The sequence below is a fragment of the Myotis brandtii genome, unplaced genomic scaffold (assembly GCF_000412655.1).
Source record: "Myotis brandtii unplaced genomic scaffold, ASM41265v1 scaffold244, whole genome shotgun sequence".
In the NCBI taxonomy this organism is placed as follows: Eukaryota; Metazoa; Chordata; class Mammalia; order Chiroptera; family Vespertilionidae; genus Myotis; species Myotis brandtii.
In genome coordinates this window covers 2221537-2249068 of record NW_005359225.1, presented here as the reverse complement: position 1 = coordinate 2249068, position 27532 = coordinate 2221537, and the positions used below count along the sequence as shown (strand labels likewise).

Below are 27532 nucleotides of genomic sequence, written 5' to 3'. Positions count from 1 at the left end.
CTGGGGTCTGGCAGAGCTCCTGAGGCAGGATCACAGGCCTGTGTGCTCAGCAATTATCTGCTTCCGTGGCTGCCATGCCCACCAGGCCAAAAGCTTCCCCAGAGGCAGACTTCTGATCCACTCCGCCAGCATACCAGGCCCGTCCCTGCTAGAGGAGCCACGGTGCAGGCGACCCGGGTCCCTGCACTATGCCGGCACCAAGAGGTGCCCGTTTGTCTGTCAGCCAGAAAAGCTGGTTAAATGTGCAAAGGAAGGAAAGAAGGAACCAATCAGAGCCCCGTCCACCGCACACTTGCAGAGCCCTCTGAGCCTGATCCCAGCTCTGCCTCTGCCTTTCCTCATTTACAGAAAAGTCAAGTTACTTAAAAAAAGGTCTCAATGAAGTATACCCCCCCTCACCCCCCCCGCCCCCACACACACATACACACAATTTTTCCTTAAGCCTCTGGTATCTGCTTGCACACTTCTGTTCCCAATCTAGGATAAGGGGGCCTCAGATTTAGCACAGAATCCGGACTCTTGACGGTCATTCACATCTCTCTTCGTCACGGTGTCCGTGAAGAGCAGCAGCCCCTCTACTTTCAGGCAAGTCTGAGGACCTAGGGCCTCAACGCTTCTACCTCTCGTTCAAATGTCCCGGTTTCCCTTCAGTAACCAAAGAACCCCAGCCTTGCTCCACTGCTGAGGAGGACAGTCCCAGGAGTCGGTGGCCAGCACACCTTCGAGGTTCCTGCCAATTCCATGGCTCAAGGCCTCCAGTTCCATTATATGCTATTCATTCCTTTGGCTGAAGCATCATTCTCTAGGATTCTCTCTTAAAACACACATCTCCCCTGGAAATGGGAGGGCAAGGTAAATGAGTTTAGGACTTGGCCCTGGAGAAGCAGGAAATCACGGGGTTGGGAATGTGCGCGGAGAGCCAGCCTGCCTGGCTTTGAAACCCAGCTCTACCACTTACTAACGGAGCAAATTCCTTAATGCCTCCACACCTCCGTCTCCTTAGTTATAATAACAGTGCCAGCCTCCTAGGCCGCTGTGAGGATTACATGAGCTTATACATGTAAGGTGCTTAGGTAAGTACAGGGACGCCTGAGTAAGCAGGGGCATCGGTTCTTCCTTTTCTTGCTTGTAAAATGGGACAACAATCCCCGCTCGCCCTGCCTGTTTTTGTAAACTGTGAAGTGCTGCCCCTATGTGAGAGCCAGACATTGTTTTAGAGCACCGGTTCTCAACCTGTGGGTCGCGACCCCTTTGGGGGTCAAACGACCCTTTCACAGGGGTTGCCTAAGACCATCGGAAAACACATATGTAATTACATATTGTTTTTGTGATTAATCACTATGCTTTAATTATGTTCAATTTGTAACAATGAAATTGGGGGTCACCACAACACGAGGAACTGTATTAAAGGGTCGCGGCATTAGGAAGGTTGAGAACCACTGTTTTAGAGCCCAGTGGGCTGCTCCATGTAGCTTGTCTCTAACACCTTTCTCCCCACCTTCATTAAAAAAAAAAATAATTTTTTAAAATTTATTTCAGAGGGGGGGGGGGAGAGAGAGAGAGAGAGAGAGAGAGAGAGAGAGAGAGAGATTGAGAGATTGAGATTGAAACATCGATGGGAGAGAATCACTGATCGGCTGCCTCCTGCACGCCCCCCACTGGAGATCGAACTCGCAAACCGGGCATGTGCCCTTGACCGGAATCGAACCTGGGACCCTTTAGTCTGCAGGCCAACGCTCTATCCACTGAGCCAAACTGGCTAGGGCCTTTCTTTCTTCTTTACCTGGAAGAAGGTACCAGTGGCTGTGAGCTGGCCTCCCAGGGGTGTCCTGTCAGGAAGGCGGTGATGTCGCTTCACTGGGAGAGCTGTGGGGACAAGGGGACAAACCCGTCAGATCACTCATCAGGTCATCCTGCCTTCTCCCCTCCCACCTGACCCTTAGTGGCCCCCACACTGTGCCCACCTTGGGTTGGGTGTGGGGTCCAGGGATGGGTCATACCTCGTCTCTGCCTGGAGAAGTCACCAAGCTGGTAGGTGAGCCGAGGAGACACACGTGACCCCGTTGCAGGCCATGAGACCCCTCACACGCAGTCCCTCTCCACACATGCTGTCCACAAACCAGCCCGACCCCAAACCCAGCATAACCTGCTCCCTGAACCATTCTCCCGCCCCTTCCCCAGGACCCGTGGAAACATGATCCCAGGTCCAGCCACCCTGGGACGAAACCAGGGGCTGTGCCCAGCTCCTGGCGGGCAGAGGCCCTTGTGTGCTGCCCGGGGACCTGCTTCTCCAGAGGTAGCCGCCACACCAGCTGTTCTAAAGCAGCCGCAGATGGAGGGCTGGAGGGCTGGAGGCGGGATCTGAGGCACTGAAATTATGTGGCTTACTTCTGACTCATGCACCACCTCCCCAACACCAGCTCTTACGGTCCACTGGGCAGCCCTCCTGCCCAGCACCTGGGAAGAAAGATGATGCCAACAGTCCACGGGGAGAGAGGAGGAAAGGGAAGGGGTCCAGGTCAGACTGCAGGCTTCAGAGGATGCTGCCACATTGCCCTTTACGGGGATGCAGGCTGGCAGGGCCGGGGGCCTGCGTAGGCCACCCAGAGTGTCAGAGGCGGAGCCAGGGCTGGAACCCAGGTTTCCTGGTGCCCTGCAGACCCAGCGCAGTGATAGCTCAGACCTGGTGCCCAGCACAAGCTCATGCCAAGATGAAAACTCTCTCTGACCCAGTTGGGCCCTGGAGCCACACACCAGCAATAAACACACACAGCCAAGACTTAGCCCTGGATGGGAAGGGGTCAGAGCTGGGTTCAGAGACAGTTTGGAAATGATATCCTGCTACCGAGGGACAGATTCCTGGGGCACCCGCAGCCCTGCCTCCCTCCACCTCCACAGTGCCCTGAAGGTACCGCACTTTACAGTTTACAAAACACACTCATTTCCTTCATCTGCCACAGTGATCCTAAGACCTCAGTGACAGAGGGAATATCAGTAGAGCAGGGCTTCTCAAACTTTAATGTGCAAAGAAGTCACCCGGAGCTTTTGTTCAAATGCAGGCTGATGAGGTCTAGGCTGGGGTCTGCGAGTCTACGCTCTGACAAGCTCCTGGGTGATGCTGAGGCTACAGGTGCAGGGACCACAGTTTGAGTAGCAAGAGCACAGCATGGGTGCTGGGGTCCCACTGCACAAGTTAGAATCTTGGCTCTTACTATGTGGACTTAGTATGGGCTTCAATCTCCTTATGCATAAAACAGCAATAATATCTACCCATAGGGCTGAGGCTTGAGGATTACGTTATGTAAAATGACTAAAGGGATTATTATTTCAGATTTTTAAATGGCACCTCTGAGAGGTAGGCACATCCAACAAGGGAGCAGAGCCAGAATTCAAACCCAATTTTCTCTTCCTCTTTCTTGTAAAAAAAAAAAAGTTTTTATTGATTTTGAGAGAGGAAGGGAGAGGGATGTAGGGATAGAAACATCGATGAGAGAGGAACATCAATCAGCTGCCTCCTGCACACCTTCCACTGAGGATCTGGTCCGCAACCCGGGCATGTGCCCTGACCGGGAATTGAACCTGCAACCTCTTGGTTCATGGGTTGATGTTCAACCACTGACCCACACCAGCCAGCCAAACCCAGTTCTCTTCATGTAAATCCTACAACACCAAGTGCCACAAAATGTCACAGCCAGCATCCCCCGCCCCCCCCATTAGACAGGCATGGCTACTGAGGCCCAGAGAAGGGCAGAGAATGACAAGGTCACCAAAAGTTGGCATCAGAAATCCAAGTCCATCACTCCTGGCCTAGTGCACTTTCTATCACACTTTACTGTCTTGCAAGGAAGAGAAAGTATCACAAATTCATCCTAAGGGGTCCCAGCTCTGCTGTCAGCCCCCACCTGGCAGCAGCTACCCTGGAAACCAGATGTGGGAATGAATAGCTGGGTGTGGAGGCTGCCCCTCCGCCCACGGCAGCCTGAGTTCCCTGCTCTCTTAGAGCCCTGCCCACCAAGCTGGGTGAGGAGCACAGTTTAGCATCCTCCTTCCACCTCCATCTCCTACCTCCAGTCTGTGGCACTGCTCAGTCTCAGGGTCACCCAGCTGGGGTTGCAGGCAGAGGGTGGCACGGCCAGGACTGCCTCCACCCCCTCCTTGGCTTCCCAGCACGAGGCCAGCGGGAGCCTGTGAGTCACCTGAAGGAAGTGCTTAGCCCCAAACAGGAAGTGGCTCTTCAAACAGAAACCCCCTGTAGGATCTCCCCAGGGCCCTGTGGTGGGGGGCCTGGGTAGCAGAGTCTGATGAAGGGAAGTTGGTTGGGACAGTCAGATTTTTACCTGGAACTCAAACACGGCACCCATCCTCCCGCTCTGAAACCCCTGTGGGGACTTCTCTGCTGTGCGATCTTAGGTACATCAGCCGCCTTCTCTGAGCCTCAATCCCCTCACCTGTAGGATCATGGGGCTGTGCTACAAGACTATTATGGCCTGGCATTCTACAATGAAATGAAGAATTGAAAGAAGTGAATACAGGCTTTAAATAAATGGACAAATGCATATACAGATATGAGTGAATGCTGATACCTAGATTTAAACTCCAGCTCTGGCCCATCCTTGACCCTAAATTGGAATAAGTGGGTTGGAAATTCATTATTTTACTTTTTATTCGTCTTTCTTAAATGTATGTACAGCTCACATTTATTCCAATGTTAAATAATAGAAGTACTTTGGGTCCCTATTTATAAGTTTGGTGATGGTTTTGTGACCAGAAATATGCTGTAGGAACTTAACTCTTTTTTATACCAACTAGCCTATGCCAAAGATGGCTTGGACATATGTCGTTTCACTTAAAGTGGTAGTTTCCAAGAGCCTGTAAACAGCATTAAGTGAAGACTTGACCTCATCTGTTTCCCAGTAATGCTGGGCATCCTTTTACTGGGCAGGGGGAGGGGGACTTTTTCTCCCTCTTCCAATTTGTGGTCCTAAAAGTACTTGTGAATTAGTGTTGTTATTCACCGTTAATGTGTACAGTGGCTGAGGAACATCTTATGGTCCAGGAGTCCCCCCTTACCTGCGGTTTCACTTTCCACAGTTTCAGTTATCTATGGTCAACCATGGTCCAAAATTATTAAATAGAAAATCCCCGAAATCAACAATTCATGAGTTTTAAATCGCTCTCCATTCTGGGTAGCATGATGAAATGCCACAGGGTCCCACTCCATCTGGCCCTGGACATCCATCATCCCTTCGTCCATGCTTTGTGCGCACTGTCTAGGCTCCCTACCCTTAGTCACTTAGCAGCCCTCTAGCCATTACAGTATCGCAGTGCTTGTGTTCAAGTAACCATATTTCACTTAATAAAGTGCAAGAGCAGTGATGCTGGAAATTCAGATATGCCCAACAGAAGCCATAAAACGCTTCCTTTAAATTAAAAGGTGAAAGTTCTCAACTTAATAAGAAAAAAAAAAAGTCATGCTGCTTTGTGCTAGTTTGCTGAGAGAGAGATCACATTCACATAACTTTTATTGCAACATAGTGTTATACTTGTTATATTTTATTATTGGTTATTGTTATTAATATCTTACTGTGCCTAATTTGTAAATTAAACTTTATCATGGGTACATATGTATAAGAAAAAGTATAGTATATATACTTGAGCAACACAGGTTTGGAAAAAATCCCATAAGCGACATGGACACACACAGTTCAAATCTGTGTTGTTCAAGAGTCAACTGTATTTTCAGTCTGCAGCTGGGAATCTGCGTACGCGAAGGCCGACTTAAGTTATAGGTGGATTTTGATTGCACAGGGGTCAGTGCCCTGAACCCTCAAGTTGTTCAGGGTCAGTTGTATAGGGCCTGGTGCTATCCGTGGTGTCAGGCATCCGTTGGGGGTCTTGGAATGTATCCCCTGTGACTAAGGGGGACTATTATACTTAACAACGCCTATTACTCAAATCAATGCGACATAGTATGATACTAATTCTTTATGTTGGCAACTAGATGAACATTAAACACTAGAACAACCTGGTGGCCAGGGCTACCAGTCTGGGAGCCAGAGGCTGCTGGGCCCTCCCACCGGGTCCCCTCACAGATACGGCTGGAATGTAAGGGACTTTCAGGGGCACCAGGTCTGTGGGAGATGCCGGGCAAGTCATGGTCACTGCCCTCGAGGGCATTTGAGTTGCTCTGGACGCTGCACGTATAGAGCACTTTCTAAAAGGCAGACTCCGGGGAAGGCAGGGCGGCTGGCAACTGAGCTGATGATGCTCAGCTGAAATGACCAGCACGGGTGGCCTGAACCCCACAAAAGGGAGAGCCGGTGGGCAGGGAGTGGACAGGCAGACCTGGCCCAAAATTGCAAAGCCCAGAACAAAAATATAAATAGAGGTCTCCATATCTTTGTCAGATATTTGAAACTGTTAAATAAAATCGTTTGATTTCACCACCTTGACAAATATGTCTGCATAAGGTAAGGTGAAATATGCATGTAAAGTGATGGTTTTAAATGACTGAAAGTGACAAAATATCAAGGAAGACTGAATTTAATTATTATTACACAGCTGGGTGTTTTGATGGTGGGCTGGTGATGTTCGGATGAGTAACGAGACAGAGTTCATACATTATTTCATAAAACATACATTATTGTCTTCATTTTAGCAAGATCACTCTATTTATATTGTTATAACGATGATCTGCACATCATTTGAAAATGCTGTATTGATGGTAGTAATCTAAAGGGTCAAAACTAAAATGCAACTATGTAAAGAGTACAGAATTTTAATTTTTTTCCCATCAAAAAATGTAAATTAAAGTAAATGTAAAGAAAGGAAATTTTATATTTTAAAAAATTGTTTTTCTTGGAAATATTATGGAAATTAAAACTATACCCATCATAATGAACAAATAATAGTTTTAAAATAAAATTATTTAAATAGAGATTAAATATTCAAATTTTTAAAGATTTTATAAATATTAGGGGGAAATTAAAATTCTGTACCCAGCCACCAGGCTAGGTGAATAACCTATAGGCTCCCACAGCTGTTTTTCTCCTCCTCTGCACCCTACACAGTCCACCTCTACCCAGCCCGCCTCGTGCCCCCTTACTCTGAGCCTACTGGTCACAGTGATCCGTGCTAAAGCCCAGAATGCACCCTTAGCCCCCTGCCATCTGGGATGACAAATCTCCACATTACCTTCTTTCCTAGCATCTTTCACAAAGAGCTTCCAGAGGCCAGGAGCTGGATTCCGGAGGTGGCAGGGGTGCTGAGGAGAGAGCAGGAGGCTGAGAGCCGGGAGATCTGGGTTCTCAGCCTGCCGTGGCTACTGGAAGGCAGGTCAGCCTCCTCTCTAGGCTTACAGTCCTCATTTGTCAGATGGGGATTCTGCAACCAGCCCGGAGTGCCTCATGGGATGACTGGAGGAGCCCAGCGATGGGGACATGGCAGGGCTTTGTAAACTGTAAACGCTGAGCCATGTGACCAGGGCCTAACTCCATCTCTCTTGTGTTTCCTACTCAGCCTGGCACATGCCGAGCCCATCTACTATGCCACGGTGCACCACTTACGGAGGGCTGGCCATAGCCTCGCACAAGGCCGAGATTCTCCGTCTGCCCTCTCACTTACTCCTGCCGGCCTCCCATTGCAACACATTCTACAGATGACAAAACGGAGGCTCAAGGGGGTCTGGGTCCCTTGCTCAAGGGCACAGCTAAGCAAGTGGCAGAGCCAGGATTCATACTCTGACTCCCAAACGAGCCTAGACAACATAAACCAGTCACCAATACACGTTTCCTAAGCTCTCTCGTGTGCCAGGGGAGGCCGTGAGGTCTCGTGGACAGACAGAGCTTTTGCTGAAGGGGACTAGGGTCTAATGGTGCACAGATACTAGCTAAGGCGTGAACAAAGGAGGCAGGAGGCGGGAGGCGGGAGCCAGGGGAGGGGCACCGGAGGGACTTGCTGATGGATCAAAGCCATCTTCCAGCCTAACCCAGTGGGGGGACCCCCCACAGGCAGCAACAAATACCTGGGAGTGAGCAAACTTGCTTCCCCTGCACCCACCACCCTGGCCAGCCACTCCCAGCCTGCTCTGGGGCCACCTCCGTCTGTCTCCCCTTATCCCTGCGGTCTGCGGTTCCCCAGGCTTCAGAATAGGGCACAGCCTTACCTTAAGCCTGGAGAAAGCAGGACCCTACCCATCTGAGCGCAGAACCTCTTACATAGTAGGTGCTTAATAAACGGTTGTCAGATGAACTAATGACTAAATAGCAGTGACTGACCCCTCGGGTGCCTGGTTCTGTTCATCCTGGCCCCTGGGAGCTTAGTTCAGGTTCTGGGTCAGATGTGGGCAGGGGGCCAGGGCACATGAAGGGTAAGGTGCTCATGTAACCCATGAGCAGATCCTGGCCCTTTCACCTCCACACTTTTGCTGTGTGATCACGGGCAAATCACTTCACCTCTCTGGGTATCAGTCACACGGGGATTAACGCTGCGCTGAAATCATCTGATTTAGGTGAGCGCATACAAAACTCTGGTTAGAAACATGGCGCACTGAGACTCAGAGAGCGAAGGTGACTTGGCCAAAGTCAAACAACAGGCGATGGAGTCTGGACTAGAACCCAGGCCTGTCATGCTCTGCAGAGCTAAACCCCAGAGGCCTGAGTGGGGAGACCAGATCATGGGTGACCTTCCTTGTGATATCATGGGGTGGGGGGGAGGCCAGAGGGAGGTTGGGTCAGATTCCATCAGGGCCAACCCAGGCTGACATCACCAGTTAAAGTCATCAGAGTCCTGGAAGCACAACTTCCATTTGTTCATCCCCGAGACACAACTTCTGAAGTGATCCCTCAGCACTTTCTATTGGAAAAAGCATAGGAGACACACTGGGCTGTGCCCGAGACACAACTTCTGAAGTGATCCCTCAGCACTTCCTATTGGAAAAAGCATAGGAGACACACTGGGCTGGGCTGGGAAGAAAAGCCAGATTCAGTTGAAGTGGGGATGGGCCCCAGGGGCCTCCATGGCCTCCATTTCCTCCACAGGGCTCCGTGCCTCCATGGCCCTGACCTAATCTCTGCCTTTGGGCCCTGTGCCATCCCCTGCTCTTCACCAACCCACACTGGGCTCTGTGCATGCAGAGGTGAGGGTGGTGCACAGGCAGACTTCTCTGGAGGGGCTATGGCAGGGCACCGGCCCAGCCTGGCAGAGTTGGGGAGACTGCCCTCAACCAAGTTGTGGGAAGAACCTGGGGGCTGGGGCCCAGTCGGCTGGGCTGGGGAGTTCGGTGGGGATCTGCCTCTAGAAGCTGAGAAACAGTGAGCAGCTGGGGCTCGGGGAGCAAAGGGGACACGGGGCAGCTCTCAGAGGCCCTGCCTCTCGCTGACCACACAACCCCAGGACACCGTTCGGCAGCTCTCTTTCTAACAGGTGAGACGCGCTGCGGCTGACTAATGCTTCCTCCGTGCCAGGTTCTGCATCACCAGCGCCGTATACACTTTATCACACATAATCCGCACACTGATCCTCAGGAGAGGCTCTGTCGTGCTGCGCCCTGTCTCTTGGGACCTCTTACCATTCTGGGGCACACTGGCTTGTGTGTTCCTGTCCAGCAGCCAACACCTGCACAGGTGCGTGAGTGACTGCCCTCGGGCTCTTGGAATGCTCTTGCCTGCAGCCCAGCGGTCCCCCAGGTGCCCCTTTACCAGTACCTGGTGGGTGGAGGTCTAAGTCCCTTGCCCTTGCCCTTGCCCTTGCCCCTGGCACAGCCCTGGCTGCGTGTCCGGAGAGCGCTGGGAACTAAGCTAAGTTCCCCTCAAGGGGTTTGTCCTGAAATCACATTCTTGCTTCTCCTCTTTCTGGTTCTTTTTCCTATTCCCATAGCAGGTTTTTTTTTTTCTTTCCTGGAAAACTTCTGATATGAGTCATTCTGAATAAATCCTGGGTCTCAGGGTCTATTTCTATATCACCCAACCGATGAGGTAAGTGCCATTAACTTTCCCATTTCAGAGACGAGAAAAGTGAGGCTCAGAGACAGAGTTGTCAAGGATCCCCTCCCTGTGGCAAGACTTGAACTGGGGTCAGCCCAGTGCAAAGCCTGAGGCCTGAGCCCTGCCCACCAGCATCATCTGAGCCTGTTTACATCCTCGAGTGCCTTCCGTCCTGGCCATCTGAGCTAACTTTCTTTCTTTTTTTATTGGAAGGAAAGCAGGAGAACCAGTGGATGGTCCAAGGGGGATGACTAAGTCCTCAGATTCCTCTGTTGGCTCAGATACTGTTTTGGTCAACCCTTGTGAATCAGGGCGGGTCTGACATTCTGGGAATGCAGGGAGACTTCAAACCGGCTTCATCAAAACAAGTTGTAAAAACACTGGCCGCCACTCAAAGTGGCCGGCTGATGGGTTTGGCTCCACAGAGCTGGGTTGAACAAGTTCACCAGGAGGGAACACATAGCAGGAAAGATTTAGGCTAGATCCAGAGGAAGAACTTCCCCGTCACTGGGAGCTGAGCCAGGGATGGGATAAAGCATGGCCTCTTTGGAAGCAGACCAATCCATGTCCTCACCTTCCCAGGCCTTTCTCGTTTGAAGCATTTACGAAGCCACTTTGGTGAGCACTGGAGACATAAAACCACCGCAGGCCCAGCCCTCCCAGCCCTGAGCTTCTACCACTGACCTGGGACCTAGTTTATGAAGATGCTCTGACTTTGTGCAGCTCCTGCCTCCTAGGAGGTCCAAAGTCTCCACAGGTGAGGGCCCTGCATCCTCCCCACACCGAGTAGACAGAGGCCCTGGAGCCTGTCGGAGCTCAGGGCAGTACTGAGAGCCACCGTGCCACCGCCTGTGCCCCTACTTTCCACAACCATCCCTCCAGCAAGAGCTACCTCCCCTAGGAGCCCTCCTTGATGCAGAGGCCTATGGTGGATGCTCACAGATGAGGCCTCTCCCTGCACCCCTGCCTTCTGCATCTCCTCTCCCCTCTCCCAGCAGCACAAAACAGGCTGGAGTCTCACCCAGTTTGTCCCCCTCCACCCTTTCCAGCACTCCCTTTCCTTCCTTCCTTTTCATCCCAACTTCTCAAAGAGTTGTCTACACTCATGTTTCCACTTCCTCCCTCCCAGTTGCTGCAAAACCAACTACTCTCTGTTCCCAAGTTCAGTCATGAGCTCCATGTGAGTAAGCTCAACGGACAGCTTCCAATCTTCCCTGACACTGTGGGCCTCACCTTCCTTCCATGGCTTCCAGAACACCAGTTGCTCTGGTTCCCCTATTCCCTCTTCGTCAGCCCCCCCCCCGCTCCCCCAAGCTGGCTTCTCTCTCTGTCCAGGACCCATGCTGCTGCTCTTTATCCTGAGTGAGCCCTGTCCCCTCCCTTGTCCTTCACACTCTCCTTGGGCGATATCATCCACCACTCGTCTCTGCCTGGACCAAGCTCAAGGCCAGTATACCCAACGAACCTCAGGTCATCCCACCCTGGATATCCCAGAGGAATCATACACCCACAGTGGCCAAATGGGAACCCATCCCATCCCCCTAAACCTGCTCCTCCCTTTCCCATCTCAAGCCACCTGGAGATGCCCACCACTCCACCTGAAGCCCCCTCCCAGCTACCCTCAACAGCCAGTGCTCCCTCCAGAGGGAGGTCGTGGCTGGGGACATGATTTCAAGGAAAGAAAAGAAGGACTAGCAGCTGTGTGGCCCTGGGGAAGTCACCTCGTCTCTCTGAGCCATGGTTTTCTCCTCTGTAAAAGGAGTAGGAGAACACAGAGCCCAGCAGGGTTGGCCGAGGATTAGGTGAACTCACCAGTGCTGAGTTCTCTCTCTCTGGTGCCTGGGAAAGGGAACTGCCGAGGTCACTCAGAAGGGACATTGGAGCTGTGACTGGGAGTCAAGGCAGGACGAGGGCTGGGAAGAAGGAGGGATCTTGATCCTAAAAGCTCTGAGCTCTGGCTGGGCAGGTACAGCCCTCCTCTTGCATATGAGGAGGGGCCCAAGGGAAAGATTGGGATGGGGAGGGTCTAACGGGGAGGCATCCTGCCCCTTAAGAGCACCTGTTCCCACCTGAACTGGACGCAGCCCTCAGTGCCACGGCACCTGGCTGCAGCCACGTGAAGAGCCTGGGACTGGCTCCTTTACTACGGGATTTGGAGCAAGTCACTGAGCCTCAGTTTCCCCATCTGTGAGGTGAGGGGAGCTGGATATTACAACCCCCAGGATCTGTTCCATTTGGACCCTGCAGGCCTGCAGAGTAGGGAGGGGTGTTGGAAGGGGAGACCATTAGGGTGTAAGAGCTATTCTCCACAGATAGGGCAGGGAGCAGAGAAGGCCCTGCCTGCTAACCCAGGGTTGGCTGCCAGGCTCCTCCACACCAGTCTTCCAAGACAGTCACCCTCCAGCCCTTCGGCCTTCCCCTGCAGGAGAGCTGCTCTGAGCAGAGAAAAATCGCAAAGCATCATACTAGAAATGAGGGAAAGCAAGCCAGGGTGGGTATGTATATCACATGCAAAGCTGGCACAAATGCCCCAGGCAAACACCTGGGTTTGAGCCCCATCATGCCTGACGCCTCCCTATTCCCCCGTAAGTCCACTCCTTATTCCCCACTAAAGTGGTCCAATACCTCCCCATCCTGCTGATGCCGCTTCAGAAGTGGCTCCTCATTAGAGCACTCCAGCCCTTCACATGGCTGCCTGAGGAAAAGCTAAGGACTCCCTGCGACCTGCAGGATCAAACCCTGTTTGCAAAAAGCTTTTCTTCTCCTGCCTCAGTTCACCTTCCTGGCCTCCCCCAGCTCCCCTCAGGGGAGCTCCAGCCACCCGGAGCTAAGTCCCTGCCCCCAGGAACTCAACTCAACAATTCCACACCCTTACACAGCGAGTTCAAGTTTGTTCTGCAAGGAATGCCTCCTCACTTGTTCCGGAGCTAAGTCCCTGCCCCCAGGAACTCAACTCAACTCCACACCCTTACACAGCGAGTTCAAGTTTGCTCTGCAAGGAATGCCTCCTCACTTGTCTCTGCTTGGTGAACTCCTATAGATCCCTCAATACCCAAAAGGGAAATGGTGCAGTTCAGTGAATAGGCTTCTGTAGTAGGTCCTAAAGTCAGCACATTACAGTAAATTACATATGCTCAAAATCACCCTTATTTTTGACTATATATACAACTACCTCTTATATGCAATACCTAGGCGCTGTTCTAGACAGTTCCCGTGTTTTGACTCATCTAATTCTCACGACTATGGCAGATTGTATTCCCAAACACTTCTGCAGTAACACTTCCCTTCCCACTTGCTCTTTTTACAATAGCTCTGACACTCTTCTCATGGAGAGCCAGGGTCTATGTCACCCCCACTTGAATCTGGGGTTGGGGACTAATGGCTGGAGCGACACTACAAGACTTCCAAGGCCAGGTTATCAAAGGTGATGCTGCTTCTGCCTCCTTCACTGGAACATTCCCACTGGAGCCCTGAGCCACTATGTACACCATCTGACTGCTCGGAGGCTGCCAGGCTGTGAGGAAGCCATGGAGGAGCAAAGCCCCAAGACTACAGGACAGTGAGTTTCAGGGTGATGTGTTATGCAACCATAGTAACTAGAACATCATTATCCCCCACTTAGAGAAGAATCAGATGCATAGAGAGGTTAAGCAACTTGCCCAAGGTCACAGAGCTAGTAACTGGCAGAGCCAGGATTTGAACCCAGGCAATTTAGTCCCAGAATCCACACTGTTCGCTATCATGCCTTACTAACCGCCTCCACGGATTGTCTCCAGCCCACAGCAAGCCCCAGGGAGTGATGCAGAATAAATGACTGAGGGAAGGAATAAGCAAAGGAAAACTTAATGAACAAAAGCCAAGAATGACCTCCCAGGTGCAACACAGGGAACTTAGACAAGCCCGCATAATGCAAATGAGTTTGACTTGAGCTCCTCGTACTGGGGCAGCTCCACTGTCCATAGCCATGGGCTAAGGTGATAATCAGAGGTGCCTGGTGGATGCCACCTGCCCGTGCCCATCAGAGATGAGCCCGAGATGCCCGCTACCCACAACTCTACATGCTGCAGAATTAGACACAGGCCCCTGGAGAGCCAGTCCCTTCTAAGCTTGAGCCCTGTGGATCCTGGGAACGGCACCAGGAAGGTCCCCAGGCTGCGAGGCTGGAGATCTGGGTTTAATCCTGGCATGGCCATTGACTGTGTGAATTTGGGCTAGTCCCTGCCCCTCTTTAGGCCTAGGTGCTCTTCAGCTGCATTGTTCTAAGACTCACCGGATGCTGAGCTGGCCTCATGGATGGGGGTCGAGGTGAGCTTGGGTATGTGGGTCCAATGATCCACAGTCCTATAAACCCCCAAAGGGATCTGTCCCTAGAAGGAAAGCGGATAATGAGAACAAATCCTACCTACCATTCCCTGGGAGCTTGCTATGTGCCAGGTGTTTTTGTATGCACAATATCAATCCTTGCCAGCAACCCCATTAGACACATTAGCAAGTGATGAAGGACTCAAACTCGAAACTCAAGTGATGCTGGAAGCCAGGGTCCAACCCAGGCCCATTCAACTGCCAAGCTCCCACCCCTTTCACAATAGCAAGAGGTAGAAGCCACCCAAGTGTCCAACAACAAACAAATGAATAAACAAAATCTGGTGTATGCACACAATGGAATATTATTCAACCACAACAAAAGAAGGACATCTTGTCACATGCTATAACCATGTAGCAAACATGGATGAACCTGGAGGACGTTATGCTAAGTGAAATGAGCCAGGCACAAAAGGACAAATACTGCATGCTTCTATGTATATGAGGTATCCAAAGCAGTCAAAGTCATAGAAACAGAAAGTAGAATGGTGGTTGCCAGGAGATGGTGGGGGTGGAGGAAGGAATTGTTGTTTAATGAGTATAGAGTTTCAGTTTTGCAAGATGAAAAAATTCTGTGAACTTCTGTGAAACAATGTGAACACAGTTAACACACTGAACTGCACACACAAAAATGATTAAGATGGTAAATTTTGTGTTATGTGCTTTTTACCACAGTTTAAAAAAATTTCCCATTCTTGGGGTAGAAAGAGATTAGGAGGGGTATTAGGGAGAGGAGTCCAAGCAGGCTTTACAGAAAAGGGGCATTTGAGTTGAGCAGGGTTTGGGTGAGCATAGATGAGTCTGGGGCACTGTAGACACGTGCTAGCCTTTGGGCCCTGCCTCCCTCCCAGGACCCAGCGGACTCCATCTCCCAGCCCATCACAGGCCCTCCACGTCTCTGCACAAAAGCAGTGCCCCACAGGGGAGCCGGCATTGGCCCAGAGGAAGGGATTTCTTGAACACCTACTATGTGTTCCCAGGCCCATTTACTGTGTGACCTTGGGCCAGTCCCTGTCCTTCTGGGGCCTCAGTCTTCCCATCTAGACTAACAGAAGGTGACTCAGAATTCCTTTCCATTCTCACACTGGGAATAATCTCTGAGGGGAGGGTGAGAGGGGGGCACCAGAGAGGAGGACTAGGAATCAGGAGCTGCAGCCTCATGATCCTGCCCGGAGCAGTTTCTTCCTACATCACAGAGGAAGTTTGGTTCCATTTCAACTCCACAGACAGGCATCTGTACCTGCTCTGTTTGTGATAGGATCATAATTCCTCTTCCCAACCCTGTGATGTTCCTCTTACTAGTGGAACGAACTCCAGCATAAGGTAAAGCATGATTTATTGCACTGAGCAACTGCGTCCTCCATGCCCAGGGCTCTCTCTAAGGCAGTGATGGCGAACCTATGACACGCGTCTCAGAGGTGACACGCGAACTCATTTTTTTGGTTGATTTTTCTTTGTTACATGGCATTTAAATATATAAAATAAATATCAAAAATATAAGTCTTTGTTTTACTATGGTTGCAAAGATCAAAAAATTTCTATATGTGACACGGCACCAGAGTTAAGTTAGGGTTTTTCAAAATGCTGACACGCCGAGCTCAAAAGGTTCGCCATCACTGCTCTAAGGATTCTGACTCGCACCTCTTCCCCTGACTCAGGAATCTTTTGCCCCCAAAAGTAATGAGGCGGGACAGTCCTTGGTTCCAATACCAGGTCTGCCATGTGCTAGCTGGATGTCAGGGTCCTCAACTGCATCGTGGGACTAGGACACCGCCCACAGCACCCTAGTGAGTGTTAGATGAGTCAAGGACACAAAACGCTGTGCTCAGGGTCTAGCATACCGTCGGCGCTTAATAAATGGCTGCCACCATTGGCTTTCTCCTTGAAGACAAAGCCATTTTCACCAATCTGTTCCTCTCAGAAGCCAGTTTGTTTGTTTGTTTGAACTCTTCCCAGAAGAGATTTTCCCCCAGGAATGCTGGTGATGATCCCCAGCCAGCCCCAGGGAGAAGAAGGGAGGAGCAATGAGCCTTACTTGATGGAAAAAAATCATCATCACGTGGAAATGAGAGAGAAGTCCAGGGAAAGCCCCGCAGCACCTCAACCCCCCTTCTCCTCCTCCACCCAGGAGGACCCACGATGGCACCAGATCCTCCTCGATAAGCTACCTGGGGCCTGGCTGGGAGGCCTGATATGATCAGGCTGCTACTTAAGTCACACAAAAGCCTTCTATTCTTAACTGAGCAGGGGCTAGTTCCTTCCCTGCAGCCCTCAGTGCTACCAGCCCCAGCAGTGTGGGCCTGGGGGGTGATCACAACCCGCAAGAAGATGGTAAGCATCCTGTGACCGGACTGAAGCCTGAGGCCCGCAGGAGGAGGCTGCAGCGTGAGCCCCTGACACCAGGAATCCTTCTCTGGATTCCTTCGTGTCCAAGGCTGGTCAGCTGAGCACCACATGGTCTGGCAAGGGCTGACTCTGACATGTCAGGAACGTGCACATGGGCACTTGTCAGGAATACTCAGAGGCTAATTAGCCAGCTGTCCCAAGAAGGAAAGCAAACGAGGTGCCACTTGACTGTCCTCACAGAGCCTGCCTATCACCCGCATGGGGAACCCAGGCCTGGCTTCCTGAGCCACCGGCCTGCACCCCACGTCTCTCACCCCAGACTCCATCAAGAACCTACTGTGTATCAGTTGCTTCTTTTTCCCCAGTAGAATTTTTTTCTTTTCTTAAATATATTGTTATTGGTTTCAGAGAGTAAGGGAGAGGGAGGGAGGGGTAGAAACATCAATGATGAGAGAGAACCATTGACCAGCTGTCTCCTGTATGCCCTCCTCGAGCCCTCAACCCAGCATGTGCCCAACTGGGAATTGAACCACAACCTCCTGGTTCATAGGTCGATGCTCAACCACTGAGCCATGCCAGCTGGGCTCCCCAGTAGAGTTTTATAGATAATTTCTCATCTGAGTCTCACGGAGCTGAGAGTTAGGTATCCCTTACCTCCCTTTTCAGGTACAGGGAGATTAGGGACTTACCCTAGGTCAGTGATGGCGAACCTTTTGAGCTCGGCGTGTCAGCATTTTGAAAAACCCTAACTTAACTCTGGTGCCGTGTCACATATAGAATTTTTTTGATCTTTGCAACCAGAGTAAAACAAAGACTATTTTTGATACAGCATTTTGCAAAACCCTAACTTAACTCTGGTGCCGTGTCACATATAGAAATTTTTTGATATTTGCAACCATAGTAAAACAAAGACTTATATTTTTGATATTTATTTTATATATTTAAATGCCATTTAACAAAGAAAAATCAACCAAAAAAATGAGTTCGCGTGTCACCTCTGACACGCGTGTCATAGGTTCGCCATCACTGCCCGAGGTCATAGGCCACTATGTAGAGTCAGGACTCACACCCAGGGCTGCCTGGCCCCCGAGGGAGGTTCCCCCACGCCCCAGTGATGTGGAGGGTCCTCTGCTGGAGTCATAGCTTGAGAACATATCCAAGCTGTTCTGACCATTCAAGGAGCTCAACAGAAATGTCCTCCTTCCTGCTTAGAGAGACCACAGGTGAAGTATCTAAAAAACCAATTTCTTTGCTCTGGGCTGGAATGAGATCCTCTCTGCCAATCAGTGGCCTACTATGTGTCAGGCACCCTATTGGGTGTCCCACCCGCTGGGCAGTTTGATTTGACCTCACACCAACCTTGCAAGGTTGGCCTAGGCCAGTGGTCGGCAAACTGCGGCTCCCGAGCCACATGCGGCTCTTTGGCCCCTTGAGTGTGGCTCTTCCACAAAATACCGACTTCTGTGCATGGGCCACGAAGTTTCAATCGCACTATACGTGCGCGCCCGCACGTGGTATTTTGTGGAAGAGCCACACTCAAGGGACCAAAGAGCCGCATGTGGCTCACGAGCCGCAGTTTGCCGACCACGGGCCTAGGCTGAGCCTTAGGGTGGCCATGTCAGAAACCGCCTGGATCTGGGACAGGAACCCAGGTGTCGGGCCTTTTAAAGACGGTGAAGAATTGATGCTCACTGGACTCTTTTCTCAATAAACTGCTCAAGTTTACACCGATCCTCCATTATAGCCTCTCTCTGCTTGCTCCCTGCCCCTCCTCCTCTGCCCCCATACTAACCCACGCAGAGGAAACGTCTATGGTGCCTCCAGGTACCAGCCGAGCCCAGCTGCCTGCCCTCAACCCCAACCCTGGTGGCTCTAGGACACCATCTGGGAGCCACTCAGGAACAATGGCATTGAGAGGGACCCATGGATCTCTGGGGGAAAGGATGCTGGGCATAGCCCAGCCCTGCACCCTTTCACCCCATCCTGGGCAGGGCAGCTTTGACCAAGCACTGTGTGTGTGAGAGAGTTTCCAGGCCCCCCAGAGCAGGAGCCCCAGGCCCCGTTGAGATAAAGTCACATCCATGCCAGAAATCGGAGTTGCCCTGACTGACATTTCCTGGCACCAACTGGGAGGTAGAGGGGATGGAGAGGTGACAGCCTTGTTCTGCCCCCTCAGGCCCAGTGTCCCCCTCCCCCCAATTCCCAGTTATGAGGGACACAGGCCAGAGTCCCCTGCATGTGGGCAAACCCTGTTGGACCCCAGCAGTACAGATAAGCTGGGGAGGGGGAATTCATGACATGTGCCCCCCACACATCCCCAGAGGCCAAACCTAATACCCTGCAGGCCTCTGGGATGCGGTTGGGGAGGGGGATGGTCTCTGGTCCCAGGACCCAGCAGGCTGATTCTCTTGCTATTTAAATGCTCACAGACACAGGAATGCAAAACACACCCTGATCTGCATGTGCAACTTGTACATAATTCATGGCCTCCTATCGCTCTGGCCTGGATAAAATGAACCCAGCAGAAGTCACAGGGAGAACAGTGAGCCGTCACCAGGGAGCACTTCTGGGAAAGGGGTGAGTGGGCCAGAGGCCTGAGGGATTATGAAAACTGGACCAATAAATAAAATTACCAACAAGAACTGTTTCCATGCACGTGGGGTAAGTCAGTTTACTTCGGGCTTTCACCAATTTTATCTCGTATCTTACGAAAGCCCAGTGTGGGAGTTAACTGTTGTTCCCACTTTACAGATAGGAAACCGAGGCTCAGAGGTGAAGCAAGTGGCCCATTTTCACCGAGAAAAGAAGCAGAACTTCCTACCCCGCACCAAGCTGGGGCATGCGCACAACCCTCAACCCCAGCCTGGCTCCACGGCCCTGTCCCCCAAATCACATCTGAGCCACCAGCAAGGACACCAGGGCACTTCACCCTGAGCTCAGAGGGCCAACTGCTGAAGGAAGAGAGAACGTAGAGCCAGCCTGACCCCCACCCAGCAAACGGGCTGCCCCCACCCAGGGTCCACTAGGGCCGCCCAGCGGATCCGGAGGCTCGGGGAGGAGGGGGGGCAGGGGAACAGTCTGGCCTTCCCCTGCACACATGCAAGAATCCCTGAGAGCCCTTCAGAGCTGACGGGGTGGGCTGGGTGACCAGACCCAAGCATGAGGAACTCAGGGTCCGGAGAGGGGAAGGACTTGTCCCAGGTCCCACAGTGGAAGAGTCCAGTCAGTCCACAAACCTACCAGGGGCCAGCCAGGTGCTGCGGATGAATGTGACATGGTCTGGCCTTCAAGGCACTCCCAGTCAGGTAGGCACCCACTCGGCCAGTGTTCGGACCCTCAGGATCTGCCCCAGCCAGCTCCCCCAGCCCAACTTCAAAGACACCCGCTTTTCCTCTTGAAGATGTAACCCACCTGTTGTCGCCTCTATACCTTTGCTCTGCTGTTGCTCTTCCCACTGGTCAGAGCCTATCTACCCCGCCCCCCATGGCTAACCTTTGTCCTCTGCAGGCCTCGGAACTCTCCCCTCCCCTCCCCTCTCCTCCCCTCCACGCCCCCCAGCTCAGGCTAATCCCAGGGGAAGTCTCCCTCCCTCCCCCCCTCTCCTGAGCCTCCCCACGCTACTGACCTCCCTTACAACACCCGCGCCCTCTGCCCAGGCCGAGTGTTCCTGGAACCCTCTCGCTCACACCCCTCAGGACCTGGCACTAACGCTTCACTGAAATGAGTAAATGTGTCCCATCCTCACCCACCACGAAGACCCAGAACGATTTAAACAATCACTGCTTCCTTTTAAGGTTTGTCTTTGTCTTTCTTTAAAAGCCCTTAGTGGGCACGGGGAAATGCGACGGAAGGTTCCTTAGTCAGACTCTTCTTGGCATTTCCAAATGCTGGCTTTGTGCCCGGCACACAGTCGATGTCTGAGATTCGTTCGCTTGGTGGATGGAAGAACAAAAATATCCCCACCTTCCACGTTCCCCTGCATCCACCATCATTATCAATTCTGTCCTGGGGCTCAACTCTGCTCCCCGTGGTCCTCTCAAAATCACACAGCCTGGGGAGGAATCACGCGATAGCTGGAGGCTCCTGTGTACGAGATGGGAAAGTGAGGGTGTGCTATCTTCCCCAAGCGTTCTCTCTAGACATTAGCCCCAGGCCATGGGCACTGGGACAACGGAGTTGCATGTTCAAGGCTGGCTGCACACTGTACTGCCTGTTGGGGACCCTCACTTCACGTCAACACAGTAAAGGCCCTGAGAAGTCCCGTGGTGACTTACGTGACCGAGCACTTCCAGACCCTGTATGGCCACTTGTCCTGGGACCTGCTACCATCCCAGGGAGCTAGGCCTGCTCAGAGCGGTTTGGGAAGTGCGTACTAGATGGTGTGGCCCGGTCCACGGCGGACAAGGTATGGACACCAAGGAGGCTTCCGCTGGCACACAGCCAAGGCCACACTTCCTTGCGCTGACCATTTTATGGAGGCAGAGGTCTGACCGAAGCCACCAACAATCCTTTGTGACAGAAGCAGAAAATGGATGGGGCGTCATACAGGTCCCAGATGGAGCACAGAAGAGGGAACAGGTAACGGGCCAGGCTGGAGACCCGAGTTCCAACTGCAGTACTGTACTTGCTGCTGGCCACGGCGCAGGGGACCTCATCCTGCTGAGCTCTGCTTTCATCGGCTACCAAATGGGGATAATGCTATTTTCAGGGCTGAAAGATTCAGTGTGGTGATGGAAGCAGGGGCAGATTACAGACTATAAAGTCCTGACCTGGTTTGTGCCGTGTACATCCTATTTCCCTGCCTCACAGCCAGGTTGGTGTGTGGGCATGTCTTGATTAATCACAAGCTACTGCAGAGGGTCCCAATCAGAATGGGTGGGTGGATGGACAGGTGGGTGGATGGATGAGTGAGTGGGTGGATGGGTGAGTGGGAGGATGGATGGGTGAGTGGGTGGATGGATGGGTGAGTGGTTGGATGGATGGAAGGGTGGATGAATCCCTAGCAAGACCCAGGATCAATAATGGCTGGCTGAATAGGTATTAATGAATGGATGAACAACTCTAATAAAATTGTCCCATTTCTCAGTCCTCAACTGGTAGAAGCATCAAATTAGGAAGGGGACACACACACCCATGTAAGAAGGGAGAAGGAGGAGGTGCTGGGCTGCTGGAGGCAAGTCTGTGGACAGCAGACTGAAGGGTCAGGGCGAGAAGAGCCAGAGACCTGAAAGGCAGGAACTATTGCTGAACAGGTGCTGCAGTCCAGGGCGCACGGTGCAGAGTGTCAGCACTCCCAGCAAAGCAGTCCGTGTTCCCAGGGCCCATCCCTGAGCGGTTACCACATCAGCATGGTGCAGAGGAAGGAAGTGTCAATCCTGTCCACAAGGCTCCCAACTAAAACGATCCAAGGGCTGGTTTTAAAGGGGATAAGGGAGCAGAAGGAGGGCTTGGGGGCACACACCTTAGCTGCCTGGAAAAATACTTCTTACATTTTTACATCAACTTAGCAACATAGTCATGCACAGGAAAAACATATTTTAAGTGCCTGCTGTGTGCCCGGCAAGCACTGTTAGGTGGGGAGCTGGGCACAAGGCCTCCGCAGACAGCATCGTGTGTTGAAGACTGGAGAGATGAGGGGTCAGATCACCTGGTCACTTGAGGACAGAGAAGGTGGTGCTGGAGAAAGAAGCCACAGATAGGAAGTCCGGAGGACCAAGCTAAATCACTACATGACTTCGGGAAAGTCACCTTCCTTCTCTGAGCCTCCACCTTCCCATCTGTAAAATGGGCTGATAATAAAAATCGTGAAAACTACTACATTGCATGAGGCACTGAATCAGCGGTTACAGACCTTATCTCCCCTAATGTGCACAGCCAGCTAGACAACTGTTGCTAACTATTTGTTATGGGGAATGATTGTCCCCTTCACAGAAGAGCAAACTGAGGCTCAGCTGGTTACTCACTTGCCTGAGGGAGTCGGTGGGAGCCAGAATTGGATCCCAGGTTTGTCCGATTCTAGAGCTCACTCTCTCCTTGCCCTCCCAAACAAGTCCCATGCTGCCTCTCACCGACTGCCCTGAGGATTCGGTGACATCGTGAATATCAAAGCACTTTATAAAAGGTAAACTATTATGTGTCCAAAGCCAACAAGAAAGAAGTCTTAATTCCTCCATGAAACCAAACACTGAAGTTCACAGGGGGCATTCAGAACTGGCTGCAGCCCAGGGCTCTGGGGCTCCTGATCCCTCCACCTCCTGCATTCCTTGGCCAACTTCTTCCTAGGGAGAGGGAGCCCCAGCCAACCCCCTCACAGCCCACAGAGCCCCTCCCAGACCAGACACGGCCTCACTGGTAACCACTTGGCTCACGAACTCGACACCTGCTGAGGATTCAGACGCACAACCTACCCCAGGTGCCATGGGGACTCCCTCACCACTCCCTACTGACCGCTGGGGGACCTCAGGCTAGTCTTCTCTCACCTCTCTGACCCCCCACCCCTCGCCGTTTCCCACCCTTGAGCTAGATGAGTTTAACTAGGTGAGTAGGAGGAGATCCAGGCTCTCAAAATCCATGGTCTGAGGAAGGCGCTACCCATCCCACCAGGAATCCCAACTCACTGCCTGCCCATGGGAGCCCTGGTCTGAGAGGTGGACCCAGCTCCTACCACCACCAGCCATCAGGATGCTAATCTTCCAGCTTCCCAGGCTGGCTGGGCCCAGGTGGGGGAGAGATAGAAAAAGGGTCTTCCAGCTGAAATGCATACATCTTCACTGGAGAGACTGGGCCCTCGGGCACAGAAATCCTCACAGGCCTATAGTGGCCCAGAGAGGTTGCTAACTAGCTTCAGGCCACACAGCATGAAGGGGTCAAGTGTATGTTGGGATCCAGGCCTTTTAGGCCCAGCCCAGGGCTCTCTCCACTGCCTCAGAGTCATCCCTCTGAAGCATGGATCAAGCACAGAGAGGAAAAGCAGTGTGAGCAGCCAAGATGATGCACCCACCCCCTCTACACACTGGTCAGAGGTACTGACCGTTGACGGCTGGGCACCCAGGCTCCAAGGTGAAAACCAACTCCCCGTTTCTCCATTCCCTGCCTCACTCACAGGTACTGATGGAGCACATTTATACAGAGGGCTCAGCCTATCGCTGCAGAGCTCTCAACAAGAGGAAGGAGGTTCCAGTTGCATTATAACAGATTTAAGTTAGACAAAAAGAAGCACTTCCTGAGGCAGCATTAAGAATGGACAGTGCAACGAATAGCAAGAACCTACAACCAAGATTACTTTACCCAGCAAAGCTATCATTCAGAATTGAAGGTCAGATAAAGAGCTTCGCAGATAAGGAAAAGCCAAAGGAGTTCATCACCACCAAACCAGTATTATATGAAATGCTGAAAGGTATCCTTTAAGAAGAGGAAGAAGAAGAAAAAGGTAAAGATACAAATTATGAACAACAAATACACATCTATCAACAAGTGAATCTAAAAATCAAGTGAATAAATAATCTGATGAACAGAATAAACTGGTGAATATAATAGAATCAGGGGCATAGAAAGGAAGTGGACTGACTATTCTCAGGGGGGAAAGGGGTGTGGGGGTGCGGGAAGAAACTGGACAAAAATCGTACACCTATGGATGAGGACAGTGGGAGGTAAGGTCATGGGGTGGGGTGGGAACTGGGTGGAGGGGAGCTATTGGGGGGAAAAAGAGGAACATCTGTAATAATCTGAACAATAAAGATTTAAAAAAAATAAAGTGGAAAAAATAAGACAAAAAAAAAGAGAGAGAAATGCAGCCGGGCTCCAGCTGTGGTGTCGGATTCCCCACTGTAGGTTAGCATAGCCTCTTGCTGCTTCTCTCCCTCCTGTTGTCTGTGCTTTCGTTCTTTCTGTTCATAACGAGTTGTTAACACTTCTATCAGGGAGAGAAAGGAGTAAGAAGAGGAAGTTGCATTTGCTCATTTTGGTTCGTGTGGGCCTGTCTGGGAAAGGATTTGGTGGAGGAGAGATTTTGAATTAAGACCCCTATGGATGAGAACAGTGGGGAGAGGGGGGTAAGGGCAGAGGGTGGGGTGGGAACCGGGTGGAGGGGAGCTATGGGGGGAAAAAAAAGAGGAACAACTGTAATAATCTGAACAATAAAGATTTAATAATAAAAAATAATAAAAAACAAGAATGGACAATGCACAGAGAAAGGGAGCAGGATGAGGGTGGTTGTGGAGTCTCTTCTAAAATACAAGATGCTGCCTCGTCCAGGATGTCATCGTAGCTTCAAAACAGACCTCGAAGGTAAGTGTTGTTGCCTTCACTTTATAGGTGAGCAACTGAGGCTCAGAGGCTGTGACTTGCCCAGTGTCTTCAAAGCCAGGACGGACTGGAAGCCCCCACACCTGCTTCTCAGGAAAGCCTCTGAAGCTCAAGGCACTACCACCGCCACCAGGGCATCTCACAGCTTCTGCCCAGACGTAGCTTCAAAACAGACCTCGAAGGTAAGTGTTGTTGCCTTCACTTTATAGGTGAGCAACTGAGGCTCAGAGGCTGTGACTTGCCCAGTGTCTTCAAAGCCAGGACGGACTGGAAGCCCCCACACCTGCTTCTCAGGAAAGCCTCTGAAGCTCAAGGCACTACCACCGCCACCAGGGCATCTCACAGCTTCTGCCCAGACAATGCGCCCCCCCCCCCCCCCCCCCCCCCCCCGCATGCCCCCTGGGGCCCAAGGGCCCACAACCCAAGCGTGTACCCCGACTGGTAATCGAACCGTGACTTCCCAGTTCATAGGTTGATGCTCAACCACTGAGACACACATTATTTTTTCCTCATTTCCTTCAGGTATTTACTCAATTGTCTCCTTGGTGAGAACTTTCCAGGCCATTCTAGTTATGGTTTAATACTCCATTCTTCCAGCACAATGTGGCACTTATCACCATAAAAAAACACTATCTAGTTGCCCTGGTCAGGTAGTTCAATTGATTTGAGTGTTGTCCCAATATGCCAAGGTTGCGGGTGCGATCCTCAGTCTGGGCACATATAAGAATCAACCAATGAATATAAGTAAGTGGTACAACAAATCGATGTTTTGCTCTCTCCCTCCCTTCCTCTCTCTCTCTAAATAAACATTAAAATACTATATAGTTCACTTATTTTTCTTGTTTATTTGCTACCTGCCTGTCCCCATCAGAATGTTAATTCCACAGGGATCTTTGTGTGTGTGTTTTCTTCACTGCATCTTCCATGCTGAGAACAATGTACACAGTAAGCACTCAATACATTTTTTGTAGAATGAATAACTTTTATCCTCATTTTGCCCCCCCCCCCCCCCCCGCCCCTGCCCTGCATGCGCAGCTGGAGATGCCAGGGCACTCCCATCAGGCAGGAGAGGGAGTGCGCAGCATGGCCAGCTAGAGAGAGAGGGTTCTGAGTTCTAGGCCTGCCCAGCTGCTCCCAAAACACTATGCCCTGGGGCCTCACGGGGGCTTTACGTGCAATGTGCCCGCAACACATCTTCTCCCCAACATCCCAGCAACACCAGCATGGCCTGCCGGGCCCCCCAACTCCCTTTACCTGGTCTGCATAGGCTCCTGCGGGCCATCTGAGCTCAGGGCAGCATGGCTCATTCTGGGAGTCAGAGGCTGATATGGGCCCAGGGCTGATCCCCCGAGCTGCTGACAGCCACCCAGACCTAAGGAGGACATGCAAGGTGGCTACACCAGCGCAGGCTCTGAGCTGGGGCACCTGAGCTCACCTGACACCAGCCTCCCCATGACCTCTGCCCCACTCTGGAGATAAGGCTGTTCCTGGGGGAGGAAGCATGGGCCAAGGCAGGCGCCGTGGGTCCCTGACTTCTCTGCAGCCCCAGGTGGAGAAGCAGCCTGCCTTCAGCCTCACTCAGCACACTGGGTGTCACTGCCCAGCCTGTGAGGGCCGCCCCATTGTACAAGTGGGGAAATGGAGGGTCAGAGAAGCCAAGCCACTTGCCCACAGTAAAAAACAAACAAAAACAAAACAACCAGGAACTGAGCCAGGATTCAAGCCCAGGCCTGCCTGATTCCAGAAAGCCGAATGTTTTCCAGATCCACTCTACCTCTGAGGGCCTGCTGCTCACCCCATTTCCTGCTATAGCCCTACGGCCATGCCTCCTGGCTTCATCCTTACTCTTCCCCCTTCTGACAAGGCCTTTCCCATCCACTGTGGACCAACTGAGGTCCCAGCCTACCTCCAAGGCTCATTTCAAATGCCCCTTCTCCATGAAGCTCCCTGGTTGCTCTCATTCTCCTCTGAGCTCCTCGGTTTTTGCTTGTCTCCTCCTCGCGGCTGCCCAGGTGCCCCATGAGAAAGAGAATTGGACTGTGCCCCAACCACTCCCCTCCACCCCCAGCCTCCAGGGCAGGGACAACCTGAATCCTCTTCCTCCCAGGTCCTGGTGCAGACTCAGGGGCAGAACTTGGGGACATCTAGTCCAACTGCAGCTCGGGAGGACGAGACCCACTCCTCACAGGACGTGGTTTGCAGGAGGACTGCAGGGAGGGGTGGAGAACTGATAGGTGAGTGTCCACACGTGGCAAGGCTGTGAGAAACGGTCACAGCCTCGTCACTGGAGCAGAACCTAGACCAGTGATGGCGAACCTTTTGAGCTCGGCGTGTCAACATTTTGAAAAACCCTAACTTAACTCTGGTGCCGTGGCACATATAGAAATTTTTTGATCTTTGCAACCATAGTAAAACAAAGACTTATATTTTTGATATTTATTTTATATATTTAAATGCCATTTAACAAAGAAAAATCAACCAAAAAAATGAGTTCGCGTGTCACCTCTGACACGCGTGTCATAGGTTCGCCATCACTG

At 51.7% G+C, this 27532-nt stretch overlaps 1 protein-coding gene across 4 annotated transcripts in view; it reads right to left on the bottom strand.

The window, feature by feature from the left end:
• The window catches only part of GDPD5 (glycerophosphodiester phosphodiesterase domain containing 5), an 88242-nt gene that overhangs the window by 54136 nt on the left and 6574 nt on the right, over nt 1–27532 (bottom strand). For 3 of the 4 annotated variants that reach the window (XM_014540408.1, XM_005867058.2, XM_014540411.1), the window contains 2 exons: nt 14254–14350; nt 1784–1866 (listed from right to left, as the gene is read on the bottom strand). The gene's annotated coding sequence lies outside the window, so the exon portion shown is untranslated. Of the gene's footprint in view, nt 1–1783; nt 1867–7194; nt 7280–14253; nt 14351–27532 lie in introns of those variants that run through there. The other variant, XM_014540409.1, reaches the window with a different exon arrangement.